The 17,093-nt window shown below is 42.4% G+C and overlaps 1 long non-coding RNA gene across 2 annotated transcripts in view; it reads right to left on the reverse strand.

Annotated features, from left to right (window-relative positions):
• The window catches only part of LOC110393397, a 28,798-nt gene continuing 12,479 nt past the window's right edge, over positions 775 to 17,093 (reverse strand). Inside the window, exons 3-4 of one of the 2 annotated variants that reach the window (XR_002434994.1) lie at positions 4,454 to 4,630; positions 775 to 2,829 (exon numbers count right to left, since the gene is read on the reverse strand). This is a non-coding gene — a long non-coding RNA (uncharacterized LOC110393397). The remainder of the gene's footprint in view (positions 2,830 to 4,453; positions 4,631 to 17,093) is intronic. The other variant, XR_002434993.1, reaches the window with a different exon arrangement.

A 17,093-nucleotide genomic window follows, 5' to 3' on the forward strand; every position in this document is an offset into this window, starting at 1 on the left:
TGGTGCTGTTGACATGCTAGAGGGAAGGGATGCCATCCAGAGGGACCTGGACAGCCCTGAGGGGTGGGCCCATGCCAGCCTTATGAAGTTCAACAAGGCCAAGTGCAAGGTCCTGCACCTGGGTCAGGGCAATCCCAAGCGCGGATACAGGTTGGGCGGAGAATGGCTTGAGAGCAGCCCTGAGGAGAAGGATTTGAGGGTGTCAGTTGATGAGATTCAACATGAGTTGGCAATGTGTGCTTGCAGCCCAGAAGGCCGACTGTATCCTGGGCTGCATCAAGAGAAGCATGACCAGCAGGTTGAGGGAGGGGATTCTGCCTCTCTACTCTGCTCTCATGAGGACCCCACCTGGCGTACTGCATCCAGTTCTGGTGCCCCCAATGCAAGAAGGACATGGAGCTGTTAGAGTGGGTCCAGAGGAGGACCGTGAAGATGATCAGAGGGCTGGTGCACCTCCCCTACAGGGACAGGCTGAGAGCTCTTCAGCCTGGAGAAGAGAAGGCTCATAAGAGACTTTATAGCGGCATTTTAATACCTGAAGGAGGCCTACAGGAAAGCTGGGGAGGGACTTTTTAGAAGAGCATGTAGCGACAGGATGAAGTGAAATGACTTTAAACTGGAAGAGGATAGATTTAGACTAGGTATCAGGAAGAAATTCTTTACTGTGAGGGTGGTGAGGCACTGGAACAGGTTGCCCAGCAAGGTTGTGGATGCCCGCTCCGTGGAGGCATTCAAGGCCAGGCTGGATGGGGCTTCAAGCAACCTGGTGTAGAGGGAGGTGTTCCTGCCTGTAGCAGGGGGGTTCGAACTAGATGATCTTAGGGGTTCCTTCTGACTCAAACCATTCTATGATTCTATGATACATGGTTACCTTTCCTATGCAGTTATAAAAATATATAGGGAAGGTTGTTGCAATCCCAGCACAACAGGCCAAACACCTACAAGCAGATTTTTTTTTCTCCATTTTATACACATATCGCAGTGACAAAGAATCCTTAGTGCTCTTAAAGAGAAATACAGTACCAAGAATATTGCAATGCAAGCTGACCAGCACTGTGTTCCCATGCTGACCTGAGGGGACCCACTCAGACCCTGTGCGCTTTGCAGGCTGTGCATTACCAGAAGCAAGCAAACAACCTCGCTGCTGCCGAAGGCAACAGCTAAAGTCTTGTCAGGTAGGTGCAAAACTACATTACTAAATGACAGCCCCAAAGCAAAAAGTCTCAGAGGCACTTAGCTGTAGAGACATTGCAGTGCTGAAATTTTATCTCCCCTCTGTCCCTTATGCATTGCACAGCTGGGTGAGTACCTTGCTCTCCTCATGTGGTGCCTGGAGGGAGTTGCAGTGCTGCGGTACCAGCAAGGAAAGCCTGGCACTGGCTGCACAGGTCTATAGGAGATGTGCTGCAGAGCTAATTTGGGTGGGCAGACAGGCCTCCTTCCACTCAGCTGAGTAACTACAAATGGTACCTACCAGTGAATGCCACATCTCACACATGGGCTCTGAAATTATGTCAAGGAGAGCAAAGTGGTTCAAAGCATTTCTTGGGGTTTTACTTCTGAATACCATCTGCTGCCTAATACCGAAAAGGGGCTCCAACCCAAGGCTCGCTCTCCTCTGTTAAATACCAAAGCTGCCGAGCCAGAAATTTCAGGGATTCCTTTTGAAACTCTTCCCCTCTGTACAAAGCAATTAAATATTCATGGCAGCAGAGACTAGAAGCAGGCCTTCTGGATGAGCACCCCCACCCCAAGCCACAGATCCCTTTTCACTCCAATCCTCTGAATATTTAATTAGTTTGTACAAAGCAGAGCAGTTTCAGCAGGGAAGCCTGAGAGAGACCCGGGCAGTGAGACCCACTGATTAAGGCACACAGCAGAAGGGCCCAATCCCAGGCCCCTGCTCCAAAGCAGGCAGAGGAAGGATTTAAGCATTCATCACAGCGTGGCTGCTAGCGTGTTAGCTATTCACAGCAGAGGATGTGACACTTCCTTTCTCTTCTCTCCCCCACCCGGTCTGCTGTGCCAGCTAGATGTGGTTTAACCATCTTAGAGTCCAGTAGGAAGACAGGATGAGGAATGCTTCGTTTGTGTCCTGAAAACTGTACAAAATGAATGGATGAAAATTTGATGAGTAGTTTTTCAGCCATTCAAGCACCTCTCTTAATAATTCAGATGTTTGATTTTCTTCTTCAGTACGCAGTAAGGATTAATGCACTTTTGAGATGATATATAAACTTTTGTTTTTGGGAATGAAAAAACCCTCAGATTTTAAAACAAAAATACCACAGAGGAGTACTACTCTGTGAGATGCTATTACCCTGATTCCCTTTACTGCTGACTGTCACTGTTTGCACTTAAATTTCAGCATATAGGGATCTTCTTCAGCCAACCTCTAATAAACAAAGTGCTCGGTGGAATTGCTGACAGGCTGTGATCAAAGCAGCACCCTCAGGTGTTGCTGTGATACACTGCTTGCTTACTGAAACAGAGCAGTTCAAACAGCCTGCTTGTATTTAATTGGGATATGCAGTATTTCCAGCTTATACAGCTCAGCACCAAAGGTTTCTGTTAAATCTTTCACTCTGCTATTGTTCCACTATTTGCTCAGAAAAAAAAAAGAAAAAAAAAAAGACATTTAGGGCACCAAATTCTGGTGTTTCACTCAAACAAGGATTCTCAGACAATCCAAAAGACAGACTTGAGCTGTAAAGGCGGCTGTGCTATGGGCACTCATCCTCTGTTCTTGGAAGATTAACCTCTCCCCTTCACCAGTGTGGCGTGGCTCATCTCCAGCGGTGGCTGAACATCTTCAGTCACATCTGTTGCCTATATAAAAATTGATATAATTGTACAAGGGCTTTATTGGGAGCACTGCTTTCAGAGCATGCACTCATCCCCTACTTTTACTCGGAACAAACACTGTTGGAGCAATACAACTTCTTTGTATCTGGATGGAGTATGTTCAGCCTGTGGTGAAGATGAACACATCAGCTTGGTCCCAGGCAGGAACCATGAGGGGACAGAGCACTTCATGCCCTCACTCCATGAGGATGGCTGGCATCTTCTCTGCTTGGCTCCAGCAGCCCTGAGAAACCTGCATATGCTCCTGAAAGGTTGGATGTATGGAGGTGTTAGCTGATCCAATAAAAATGACTTTACTGAGCATGCAAGAAGTGTGGTTTCATTTCAAAAGTTTCTGACTTGGCCTAAATGAGACACTGTTCTATAAGGACAGCACAGGCATCTCACAACTGAAGAGATCTTCTTGGCTCCCCTCCTGCTTTTTGAGTCATAGCTACACAACCTCAGGAAATCAGACCTTTCTGAAAAGCAGATTGTTAGCTTTTTTCTTTTTTATTTTTGTAGTATGAACAAAACAACACATTTTCTCAATCCCTGTTCTCAGAATCTGATAAAGACTTTGGCCTAAGTTTTTTTCCAAAAAATCCAGCCCTAGGCATACATCTGGAATATAAAATACCAGCTCTAAAGGTTAAAGTTTGGCAACGTCTGAAAATGTGCTTTTATAATAGGAAATTTTGGGCAAACTTCATATTCTGTGCTATTAGCTCCGCCTATTAAAAATATTTCCTTACATGTAGCAAAGAGCTTTGTACAAACTAGTATTTGCAGATACAGTCATCATTTCCTAGCGTGCAATTGCTCACTCATTTTGACTTTTCAAAATTACCAAGTGCAACAAGACAACATGAATGGAATTGTCCCTTGATGGTTTTCATTTTTAAATAAAAGCTTGCCTTGAATTTTTCTGAAAAACAATATATCTCTAAATCAACTGATTTCCATTTAATTACATGGATATTAGTTAAAAAAAGCTGATCTGACTTTCTTATTTTTTAATTGTGAAAATTCTCTCCCAGGCTGAATAGTTCTATGCCAAGTTTCAGTGCCGAGCACATTTTTACGGTCTAGTTATAAACCCTAGAAAAACAAAGTTTATAGGAAATGTTGACACAACCTTAACTAAAGTGGTGCTAGCCGACACCTCTCTATTTTCAATTTGGGGATTTCTACTGGGAAAATATAAACGCTAATGCAGTAAGGGAAGCCAACTATAATAAAACCCTCATAGTCTTCCTGTTCACCCCACAAAGACCTACTTCAAAAAGCACCGAATCAGACTGGAGATGAGTTGAAGTTAACTGCATTCCTCTGAGGGTACTAAAAATTACCTGCAGGTAGTTCGGCCTTACAGTTATTTGCAAGACTGCAGTTTGGTCAAAGCCACGTGAATATTCATTTAAAAATCCAGAAAAGAAAATGAGAATGTGCATAAGCTTTAAAAAAAGGGTGCTAGTCCATTTATATCCCCCCAAGCACAACATAAAAAGAGGAATATAGACTTTATAGATTCTAGTGAAACAAATTTGAGTACACACGGGGGACAAATGCAAGGAAGGAAACTGAAAAGCAAAGTTAGCTTTCTTACCTGGATCCTTTAAGTCTGGCTCACCCAAAATGATGAATAAAGGAAGGGCTGTGGCCTCTGCTTACTTTCTTTTTAAAGGTGTGTGTGTGGATTCATGAGCCAAGTAAGATTAGGACAGTTTGTCAGGAAATCTGAGATCTGAAAGCCTTGGGATGAAGGCCAGCCATCCTTAGGTACCTGGACAATAAGCCAGAAAGCACGCTCAGCACGTTTGCAGACAACATCAAATGGGGATGACGGGTCAACAGAGGGGAGGGTAGAGCTACCATTCAGGAGGACCTTGACAAGCCAGAGAAATAGGCTGTAAGGAAACTTATACAGTTCACCAAAGGGAAATACAAGTCTTGCACCTGAGCTGAAATCACCCCATGCAGCAAGACAGGCTGCAGACAGCTGGCGTGGCCGTGGCTGGTCAGGAAGGATCTGGCACTTCTGGTTGCAGTGGGTCACCTCTGGTGCTGCAGGTTTTGATGAGCGCGGCATGCAGGGTCTTGTTCATTGCTGGTGAAAATGCTTAGCTCATGGTCACGACTGTGTTGAAAAATAGTGTTTTGTAGCTGAGAATTTGCTCTATCAGAGTTAATGTACTCATTGTATCTGTTGTAGTTTCTATGGAAATAAATAGGGGGTACTACTTTCAGAGCAATCTACATATATGCTGCCCCAGACAATTCTTCTTCACTCAGTGAGGCCCAGGCGACCCAAAAGGTTGGGCACCCATGCATTACGAAGAGTAAAGCCAGCAGGTTGAAGGAATTGACTATTCCCTTCCACTTGGCCCTCAGGGACCTTGTATGAAGTGAAGTATCCAGTTTAGCTTGGTGGTACTCTGGTCTGCTGGGCTGCAGATACTATTCAGATTCCTCCTTCTCTGGTGGAGTTTTCTGAGAGTCCAACCTTCTCTGTTTTTAAAGAAAGGCAAAAGAAAGGTATGCTGTTTGTGAAGCATTGGCCTGATCTTTTATTTAGTTGATACCATGCATAACCTTCACCTCTTCAGAGGCAAACACTAACAAGCTATATGCAAAGACAAAATGAATTGTCCCAGTAAACAAATGCAAAATAAATGCAAAGCAGATTGCCCTCCTCTTACATCTTGCAATGACATACCCTTGTCTATTTGTAGCCCACTCTATTTCATACAGATAACAAACTGGAGCGCTTTGATTCAGGGAGGCACTTGCTGCTTTTACCATTACTTTTGTGTTAGATCTAATGGTCTATTAAGCAGGTGATTTGGGTTACACCCCAATTAAAGTCAGACATACCTAACCTTCTGCAGCTCCCAAGAGACCTCTAGCCAAGGTATCTCTATGAGTTTTCGATGATGTATTTTTTTAACCTTGCTAACATTTCAGTCTTGCTGGCAGCAATTTAGATAGTTTCTGCCCTCTGCTTCTTTCTTCTTTTTTCCTCTAAAAGTTTAACGAGATATCACAGTAACCTTGGCAAAAAATGTGTGGCCTACTTTAAGGTTAACGCTAAACTTCTGTGGTACATTATTTTAAGGTTTAAAAGAAAGATAGTAAGTTTCAGTATGTACCTGTCAGTACTAAATGATTGTTCATTTCCTGTGAATTGGGAATAAAGTAATAACATACATCTGGCGAGCTAAGACATGTTGCTTATTTCTTTTTCTTCTCTGAGCCGTATCCTTTACCAGCTGTGATACATCACCATGCTGAATCTCCAAATACCTTTGAGGAAAATTCAAACAAAGGAACAGAGGGCTGGAAGGGACCCCCTGTGTCTCTGAGCCCAGTCCCCCGCTAGCCCCAGGCCACATCACACAATGCCTTTCATCAGTTATTCCCACTCCATCTTACAGCCTCTCTGTGCCCCCATACTTGCATTGGAAGTCCAGCCTTGATTGTTCAACTGGCTAGAAAACCATCTTTCAGTTTTCAGTTAAAATGCATTCATGGACAGTTCATGCCCATTTGTTCTTGTGCCAACACTGTGCTTTATCTTGAAAAGATCTTTTCCTTCCTTGATGTTTAACCTCTTGATGTATGTATAGGGAGCAATGGCATTCCATATCAGCTTTTGTTTTGCTGCACTAAAGAAGCCAAGTTCTCCCAGTCTCCTTACAAAGGCAGGACTTCCATTCCCCATCGTACAGTGCCTGTTTGCTGCATTTGTTCCCAGGACATCTTTGAACCAGAGGGCTATTGCTGGACATGGTGTTTCAGATGAGGTCTCACCAACTTGTTTTATCAGTTGCCAATCATTTTCTCATGCGAATTATGGCAGAAGAAGACATGCTAAAAGGATATACACCAACAAATGTACTAAGTACATTGAGAAAAATCCCGTTATAAACCTCCTTCCCTACTTTACTGTAATGTTTCTAAATGTGAGGTGCCTGTAGGCTTTGCAAGACAGTGGAGTCCTGAGGATGGATCCTGAAGCACATATTAGGGCATAGAAAAGAAAGCTGAGGCATGAAAACAGCCACAGGAATGCAAAGACCAGAATGAAGTCCAAAGAAGAGGTGAAGTAGGATTTACAATGCGAGGTATGATAAAGGAGCTGATTAGAAATTAACTGTCAAATTCAATTACTTATATTCTCTAGGTACAAAGACCACTTGAAACACAACAATATATATTTTTATGAATAAAAATCTTAACCTGTGGTATTTTCATAACATCTTCCATTTGCATAAAAGCATAAAAGATGTTAAGTGAAATTTACTTCGTGCTATAAATACAGTTTTCTTCCTGCATGTCATTAAGACAGAACAATAGAAAAATGTAACCAGAATGATTAAGTGGAGAAAATAAGATCTTTAGCATTTTTCTCTGAGTGCACTCAGTCTATTCTGCTCTTGTGTAACTTAATGTAAAAGTTTAAATTTGATGTCCTCGTTGTTCATTTCCGAGTATGACTTGAATAAAATGCCTGGGAGGAAATATAACAAAAAGCCAACAAGGCCTTATTTAATGAATGCTAGTATATGGTCTTTTGCAGAATAAAATTTAAATGCATACATTGTTTATTATGATAGTAAAAAACAAATCTCTTCAGTCTTTCACAGCAGTTCCAGAAATTGTCTCTTTCATGCTTTCTGCCAGCACTGAGCTATACCCCAGCAGAGTAATTTTCTTTAGTATCATACACCACATAAAAATTGTATTTTTTTTCTGATAGTAATGAATCTCAAAGGCAAATAGCTCTTTTCCGTCCCTTTAATATTATATCTGTAAAGGTATGAGGGCAGCTTGAATCATTAAACTGAGGACAGCATTCAGGAGAGACCCTAATGGGATCTCCCTGTTGGATTAAATATGATGCTCTTGTTGCAGAAAATGGCTAACTCAGATGCAGGCGGGATGTTGGCTCAGTGCTCTGCTCATTCTCAGGCTGAAGAAATTGTGGTTTGTGCAGTTTTTCTTTATGTAAGAAGCACATTCACAGTCATTGTTCAGATGCAGTGGCATTAGGCAAACTCTTTGTATTTTTTCCGCCCTTGGTGGTTCTCCAGACACAAGTGCTGTCTTACTGCATGTATTCCTCTGTGTGTTCTGAAGGTAGTTTTCCTTGGTGACCTGCTTACTGGACTGGCTAAAGCTCAGATAATGGTGGTTTCCAATGGATATTAAGCACATGTGGTACTTTTTCAGGCAGGAGTGACCTTTTGAATTCGGAGCAGTAAAGTGCAGCTACTGTGTTTACTCAGTTGAGGGACAAATCATACTCCACAGGTCTCATACTCTCAGGTTGGTTGTAAACCTTTTCGTTATGTTTACACTGTGTTCTGGGACTCAAGTTTCTCACTCTCATGTGGACCCTGCCTGTATGAGGCTCTCTCGACAAACGTGACTGATTCAGTTCTTGTTCTGTCCTACTTCTGTGCCAGTCACACGTCCAAATTGGCATGGGCTTAACTGTAATGCCTGATAACAGAGATAAGTCAGCTGCACTGAAATAAAGTTGCTACACGGGATCGTATTTTTTGTTCTAATGTCTTCAAATGAGGCTATTTCAGGAATTGAGAGTAATTCTCTTGGAGAAACAAAGTTTATATAGCCAACATAAACAATCCTATGCCTGCTTCGTGCCAGGGGAGGAAGAAAGGGGTGATATTTCTTTTGCTACCAACATAGGCTCTTTTGCTTGAATAGTATTTTTGGCAGATGCTACCATATTTAACTTCCCACAATGGCACTGTTTACTTAAGGCCAATATAAAACATCCCTGGCCCTTCCCTTAGATTTTTCAGTCCCTCACTGGACTTTCCCGTATCCTTTTAAGCACATTTTTGTGGTGCCTTTGGAATCACTACTTGGTGCCGTTAAACGAAATACTTCCAAGCAATAAGAACTCCATCTCAGCAGGGCAAGGAAATGTGCTGTACCAGCTGCACTATTGTTCATATATTTCATGACCTTCTGTACACCCTGTTCTCACGAGTAGTTCTGAGGAACAAAATAACCGCCAGAGGTTACCTAGCCAAGTACCTTGTCACCAACAGAGCTCAGTTGTGATTACTTAGAGAAGAGTGTAAAAAAAAGGACAGTGGTGCTCTGTCTAATATGTTCAGGAACCTCTGGCAATCACTTTGGCCAAAGCTATGCTGTTTTGTTTTATCAGACTGACCTATGAGAAATTTGCTTCTGGATTTTGCTCTCTGCATTTTTTTTTGCTATAGAAAATGTATTTGCATCTACTAATCTTTCCTAGCTTTGCATTTGATTTTTAAATCAGATATGTGTAGCTGTAAAAATAAATTCCAAATTCTTATAGGACATTTACTAGGTCCTTCCTGATAATGACTTATGGTCTGCCAACACAGCCTCAGTTTTCCACAGAATGGTCATTTTTCACCCATGATTTCATGCTGAAGCCTCCTTCTGTATGTGAGCACAGAGGCACTGTTTCTGTTTGTGTGCACTGTGTGTCTGTTGCTGGTCTCTGGCTTTGCATATGCTGGGTAGAACTGCACTCCATTAAAGCCCCTTCCTCACCGAATCTAGCTGTTCTGCAAGTTGCCATTGCTGCTGATGAGCCATGAAGGACTGTCCCAGTGAGTCATGGAGATCAAAGCCATTGGACCCTATAGGTTTGGAGAAGCACAGCTTGGACAGCCGGCACTCTCCCTGCCTTCCAGGGACAGCCAAGGAATTCAGTTTTTACCCTTCCTGTTTACTGTGCTTGTCTAAATGTTCTGGGGATGGCCTTATGGTCACCTATCTGCATTCTGCCTGATGTTTCTCCCACATGTGCTGTTTCTGTTGAAACAAATTAATTGCTGGCATATAAGTAAAGACCAGCAGCTCTGGCTCTTGACACTCAGAGCTTCTGGTCATGTTTTTCTACTATTTTTTTTAGGTAAATATACCACCTATTACCTAGAACCCTCACCACCATCATTACCTTCTTCTGTATTTTCCTGTGAAATACTGTGTGTGCCAAACACAACGCAAACAGCCATCTGCAGAAACAGTGTCTCCTGAAGGCGGTGCAAAACGTGCACAAACATGTGCTGTTTTCCCAAGGACACCTGCCAGAATCCTGCTGATGCATCAAGCATAGGAAAATATTTGGCACCAGCCATGTCTCCAAAGATTTCTCTCCTTGTAGGTAGTGGAAAATGCTCCTTTCAAAATGTATTTATTCCATTTTTTGGATCTCCCTATGCAAGTGAACTGTTCTGACTTTCCCTGCCTCAGTGTCCAATAAGCACAGCCACACTGGAAGGGCTCCTCGGATCCCTCAGAGCACTTATCCAGTCCTGCTCAGCTCCTGCCTCTAGGTATGAACTCGGCTTGCTGCTGTGCTGCAGTCTGCTCTGTCTCGTGCTTCTGAGAGTTTCCTTCTTCCCCAGAAGACATCCTCTACTTCTTTTTCAGTTTTTTAAAGTCCTTGGGCTTTCCAGCAAATGCATCTTCTTAATGGCACTGGGATGTTTTGAACCCAGTAATGGGTGTTGTTTTCACTGGTGTACTCACGAATTGTGCTGAGGTGGTAGCATGATAGAATACCAACAAACAAAGCTTTCGCTTGCTCAGGCAAGATTATAGGGAATGAGACACACTGTCCTGCATTCACAGGTACATGTGTGTGCTGCGAGATATAGAACGTGAAGAAGTCACAGTCTGTGAAGATAAAAAGAGAAAAGTGCATGAGGGATTTGATTGCAAGAACTGCTAAGCATGAAACAAGGAACATCTGAAGCTTTTCGTGTGCAAAATGCAGAATCAGCAAAAGGACAGGATTTTGTATTAATGAGGGATGTTAACAATCCAGGTATTTATTGGTGAAAGAATGCTGCAGAATGCTGACTGTCCAGTGAGTTCCTGGAGTTACTGGCAGTGCCTTTATAAAAGTGGGGAAGGAATCAGAAAGCAGGCTTTTCGAAGTTGATGCTAAGCAGTAAAGAATTACGAGAGTGTGAGGTGAAAGACAGCATGTGTTGGAGTAACCTTGGAGTCAAAGGTATGTGATCTCTGGGAGGGAAATGAAGGGAACAGAAAACGGTAATGGCCTAGAAGTGTGGAGACTTCAATAAACTCCTGGATAGCTGGTAGCTAAGTGAACGTAAGCATTAAAGACAGCTGTAAATTCCTCAAAGAAATATTTCTAAGTACAGCCATGTACATCATTCCACATCAGAGGAACTGCAGAAAATGTGAAAAAAGATGAAACCGAGTAAGCTGTGATCATTCATAATATAAGCCAAAAGGAAGTAAAATGAAACCACGTCATATTACTTGGGACACTGAAGAAAAGTAGCCTGGTCACGTTGGGCCAGAATTTATGTTTTATCTTTTTTTACGCTGTTTTTTTTCAGATCCAAAATTAGATGCAAAGAGCAAGAGTGATGAAGCTAACAAGTTCAGCTGCAATTAGGGTGAATGACAGGAACGTGATAGTTTCTACTTAAAACTGAAGGAAAGTTACAAAGCCAAGAAGGCTTAACTGGATCATTTTGCTTCGGTTCTCATTTAGATGATTGCTCTAACCAGCCTTCTAGCACAATTTTGGCTAAGGACTGTGGGGTGTGACTTCAGCTTAGAACAGAAAATAGCCTAAGGAATTCTTAGACAGGTTAGGTGCTTTCACACTGGTTGCACCAGCTTGATAAACTTCATCTGTGGTTTCAACTGTAACAGGATGTCACAAAACTTGGTTTGAAAACTGTATCAAAAAAATCTGTCACTGTCACTACAGTAGAGGTAGATTTTCACAAGGATTCCACAAGGAACTGTTCTGGATCACATTCCACTTGATCTCTATCCTGAGGGCCTTAATATTTAAGGTTTGAGGATGACATGGAACTGAGGGGACTACAGATGGGCTGCACGACAGGCTTGCAATTCACAGTGTTGTTAAAGAAACTTTTTGAAGAAATGGTCTGAGAAAAGGCAGAATGAAAAAGAGCAGGGACAAGGGCAAACACTACACTTGGGCAGGTGTGATAATCTGGACAAGTACAGGTTGTAGGTGCTGTCGGCTCCTCAAAAAGGAATCTGGAGCTGCAGTGGATCACAAGCTGAGTGAGGCTCAATACAGGCGTGCCTTTTCGAAACGACAGACTCAATACTGGGCTGTGTAAACAGGAGTATGGCTTAGTATAGGATGAGTTTATCCTGCTCTCCTTAGCACTGCTGGGGCATCAGCTGGAGCATCATACCCGGTTTTACCAATGGCCTTCGAAAAAGCATGTAAAATAGCTCAGAGCAATCCAGATGAGACCTACAGAAATGGTTGGTGGTGTGAAACACAACCTGGGAGGAAAATCTGAGAAAAAATTGTGCTTGCACAGCCTAAATAAACAACAGAGAGAAGATAGAGTGAAAAGGAACGTGATAATTTCTCAAATATGTGAAAGACCACATTAAAATTTAAGTAAATTTAAATATTAGGTAAAGCATACTGCTGGTAAAAATAGAGGCAAGGTAGATTCAATTGGTAGGAGGTGGGGGAATCACAGTATTTCCATCACTGGATGGTGTTAGGAACAGATGAGACAAAAAAACCCGTGAAAATTCACCAATAAATAGTTCTTCCTAATTGTGGGTAGAGAGGTGGCCTACATGGTCTCTTGATTGTCTTCTCAGCCATAAATTCAATTGTATGAAACTGTGCCCAATTAATCATTTGATCTTACAAATTGTTCACATCCTCCTTCGGGTGGAGCTCATTACTGAGAGGCCCAAAGTGTACCACTTCATTCCGTTTTTTGTGTTAGAATTCATGGTGGTACTGCTTTGGCTGGTATTCCTCCATCCTCCTTAGAATCTGTGGCCGTTCCATTTGCATTTTATAGTCAGTGCATTTCTGATGACAACATTTTCCACCGATCCTACAAAAAAATCATCTTGACTGCTGATGCTGCTGTTGCCCTTTTTATTCCTGCTGTGCACACTTCCCTGACACTTGCAGACTCTTACACAATGATGTAATCTTTTGGTCTTGCACCTTACTCCATGGATCAGCACTAATTTCCTTACATTGTCTGCACAGAACACAGCTCCATGTACAGTCTTGAGGGACACTACTTCTTAATACCAGTCCTGACTATGTAACTCCTTTTACACAGTCAAACCTATTCCACCTGTAGTAAATAAAATTAGAAAGGATCAAGTGGATCACCGTTTCTATTCTTATAAGAGAAATGCTGTAGCTCCTAGAGGACCGGATTAAGCCTAGATTACTGGTAAGTACATTCAAAATTTTAAGACGACAGGTGCTTGCCCTTCAAAACATAAAGAAGAGAGTGATTAGAAGAATGAAGGGTGGCGGCAGGAGCACATGGCTGGAAAGTAAATTCCTGTTGCAGTGGCAGATAGTGTTCCCTGTAACATTTTCACCGGAGTAAAACTGCAAGGTAAAAGTGAGAATCAGGGGAACTGGTAGCTGAGGCCAGTTCCTCCTGCTTTCCTTAACCCCACTCTTCTTAGCAATTCATTCTTAGAGATTCAGACTTATGCTCAATTTCCCTAGCAGCAGCGTTCATATGTACTTGATTATTTACACAGGAGACAATTTAAGCATGAAAACCTCATACGCGAGGGATTAGCTGAGGGCAAAGCAGGGATCTTAAACTCTTAATGTAAGTATAGTCATGACAGCACAGTTTGATTAAATTGAAACATTTAGATTACTATAGATTTAATTCTAATAATTTTAAAGGTGTCAAAAACAAAGACGTACTCATTTCACTCTGTGCGTATGGTGTGTATGTATCTCCCAGAGAGAAACAATGAACAGACCATAGAGGGAAAAAAATAAACTATCATGTTTCCTGTACATCATTCATCTTCTGGTACTTACTTACAATTGTTACGGACACATCTGCATGATTTCTACAAATCCTGTTGCACCTCATAGACAGAAATGAGATTTGTGAATCTAAGTTTTATTTGAAAGGCAGAAAGCACTGTTCATCTGTCTTGAGATAAAATACGCTTATAAAAGTGTTACAAGTTCTCTCTTTTATTTTCTGCAGATGTAAAAAATCATAGAATCATAGAATCATAGAATGGTCTGGGTTGGAAAGGACCTCAAAGATCATCTAGCTTCAACCCCCCTGCTGTGTGCAGGGTCTCCAACCACTAGACCAGGCTGCCCAGAGCCACGTCCAGCCTGGCCTTGAATGCCTCCAGGGACGGGGCATCCACAACCTCCTTGGGCAACCTGTTCCAGTGCGTCACCACCCTCTGTGTGGAAAACTTCCTCCTAATATCTAACCTAAATCTCCTCTGTCTTAGTTTAAAACCATTCCCCCTTGTCCTGTCACTATCAACCCACGTAAACAGTCATTCCCCCTCCTGTTTATACGCTCCCTTCAAGTACTGGAAGGCCACAATGAGGTCTCCCCGGAGCCTTCTTTTCTCCAAGCAAAACAAGCCCAGTTCCCTCAACCTTTCTTCATAGGAGAGGTGCTCCAGCCCTCTGATCATCTTAGTGGCCCTTCTCTGGACCTGCTGCAAGAGCTCCATGTCTTTCTTGTACTGGGGGCCCCAGGCCTGGATGCAGTACTCCAGATGGGGCCTCAGAAGAGCTGAGTTAGAGGGGCACAATCCCCTCCCTCTCCCTGCTGGCCACTCCTCTTTTCATGCAGTCCAGAACACAGTTGGCCTTTGGGGCTGCCAGCGCACACTGCTGGCTCATGTCCAGCTTCTCGTCCACCAGGACCCCCAAGTCCTTCTCCACAGGGCTGCTCTCAAGGAGTTCTTCCCCCAGTCTGTATAAATACCTGGGATTGCTGCAGCCCAAGTGCAGCACCTTGCATTTGGCCTTGTTGAACCTCATTAGGTTCTCATGGGCCCGCTTCTCCAGCCTGTCCAGGTCCCTCTGAATGGCTTCCCTTCCTCCTACTGTATCAATCACCAAAAAAATAACTTGTTCATAATGTCATGCGAAAGTTTTTTTGAGATATGACTGCCATATTCTTCACATTGTCACAGTTTCTGACTTCATGCTTAATGTTTATGTTTGCCATCAGTAATGCAGTTCCAGTTGACATACGATTTGATTTTTCTGCTACATAAAACAATTGTACATCACTGTAGTTCCAGTAGCAGGGGCTACTCACACCATAAGAAGAGCACCGAGACCTTATTTATATTCTTTAGTTTTCCTTCCTAAAGTTCTGGGACCAAATTCTCAGGTGATTCCATTTTTCTCTGGTGTCTTCAGTGCAGTTCTGTTGATGCTCTGTCATTGCCAAACTCACCCTTTGTCTTTACAAGTCAACTTTTAAATGAGTCATTCGATATTTCTGCTGTTCTGTTTTACTGAAATCTTTCCTCTGGGTTGAACATTTTGAGATCTCTTCCTGTCCTAATAATGAAATGTGAAATGAAATTCCTGTCCTAATAATGAAATAATGAGCCCAACTTTGAAGATTGGTGCCTAAAAATAACCATCACAAAATCAATAGCCAGTTTTAAGAAGCCTGGTTTGTACATTTTATGTGCTGTGATAAAGGACTGTTGCGCTGTATTAAGCTTACACCAAGAGTGACTCAGGTGGATGGTATGAAGTTCTTCATTCACTGCCTACAAATTTGTTCTCTTTTGCCTTGTAGAGAGGGAAAAAGCAAACGTGACTTCTGACCGGTGCACAGCGAACAGCCCCACAGGTGTGTGCGGAGATGGATAAAGTGTGTGACTGTCACCATTGTACAATTGCTCACAATTTAAAAGTCAGTCGGCAGCAGAAACAGGAAGAGAAAAGGTCACGGGAGGACAGTGTCCATGGCCAGTATCGGGTTTCAGAATAGGGACCATGAGGGAGAAAATGAAAAACATTTGGACTTAATTAAGGCACTAATCTGGAAAAATGAGGAACAGTTGAAACCTGCAGAGCTGGGACATTGTACAAACTTCTCTCCTTGGTTGCAGAGCGGCCTTGCAGTAGCTCCTGCTACCGAGAAAAGGGAAGAAAGGCTGGAAGAAACTACGGCTCCCAGCTCAACCCTAAGGCACTGTCATTTGTGGTGCTGTAGCATCAATAAAGGCAGAGGAAGGAATACAATAGGAAAGGGGTCTGGGAGAAAATGACATGCATTGCTTAGAGCTTTGCTCCTCAGCAGATAGCACTTTCACGTCTCTGAAAATGTGTATTTCTCCTAGAACTGGCTTTCCAGTTGTCATCTTCGATTTTCTGCTGGAAAGTTTGCCTTGTGCTTATAAATAGCATGTAAATAGCAGATAGGGTTTGATTTATATAAAATAACATTGTGGAGAATATGCACATACATTTGTTGATCTTTATCTGCTGCTTCACCTCCATCCCCCCACCAAAAAAAAAACCCACAAAAAGAAACCCCCCAAAAAACACAGCAAGGGATGGTGAGGACAGCTGCACAAAATGAGGCGAAGGAAGACAAGATGCTGGAGTCCCTTCTACTCTTTGCAAAGCCTATTTACAGTACAGCTCCAAGCAGCTAAGGGCATGGGTATCCAGCTTAGTTCCAGAGCTTCGTGCTTTGTCACTAGGATGTATACAACAGAGTTGAGGAACAAAATTAGGGCACTGTGTTACACTCAGTGGCCTGTCCATGCTTTGGAAAGCACACTAGAAAAGCCATAGTTCTGGGCATCCCAGACAGGCAGATGCTGAAGATGGTTGACTTCAAAGGCTATCTTCTACCACTGTGAATTGGCTGAGCTACACCACAGAGTAAAGCAGTGCTGCTCAGCATGGCAGTGTCATAAATTTTCCTATTAGAAGCCGTATTCACATTTATGAGGTTACTGAATAAACAGGGATTCTAGTTAGATGAGTCAAAATGGATGATGTATATCCTGTTATCTACTAAGAAAAAGAAGCATGTAATAACTTGATATTATTAAATGAGAAAAATGAAATATAGCTTAATATTTGATAGGAATATGTACTATTCATTAAGTAGATCTAAATGTTCATGGGTCTCACATGAAAGTTATCTTAAATTCTCATTTTGTGGTAATTCTTTCTAAAAATGGCAGTGGCATGCAGCAAGGGCTACAGTTGTTGCTTTGAAGAAGTCTGTGTCTGCAGTGGTATGAAAATAAAATCCCACATCAAAGAGTATGGTACAAGTTAGCCCTGACCCACAGACAAGGATATTTATGCAATGATGTGTGTGTGGTTTTTTCTAAGTTATGCTGTACCATTTTGTTCTTCTGACATACGAATATTT

This window comes from Numida meleagris, chromosome 2, assembly GCF_002078875.1.
Source record: "Numida meleagris isolate 19003 breed g44 Domestic line chromosome 2, NumMel1.0, whole genome shotgun sequence".
NCBI classification, from domain to species: domain Eukaryota; kingdom Metazoa; phylum Chordata; class Aves; order Galliformes; family Numididae; genus Numida; species Numida meleagris.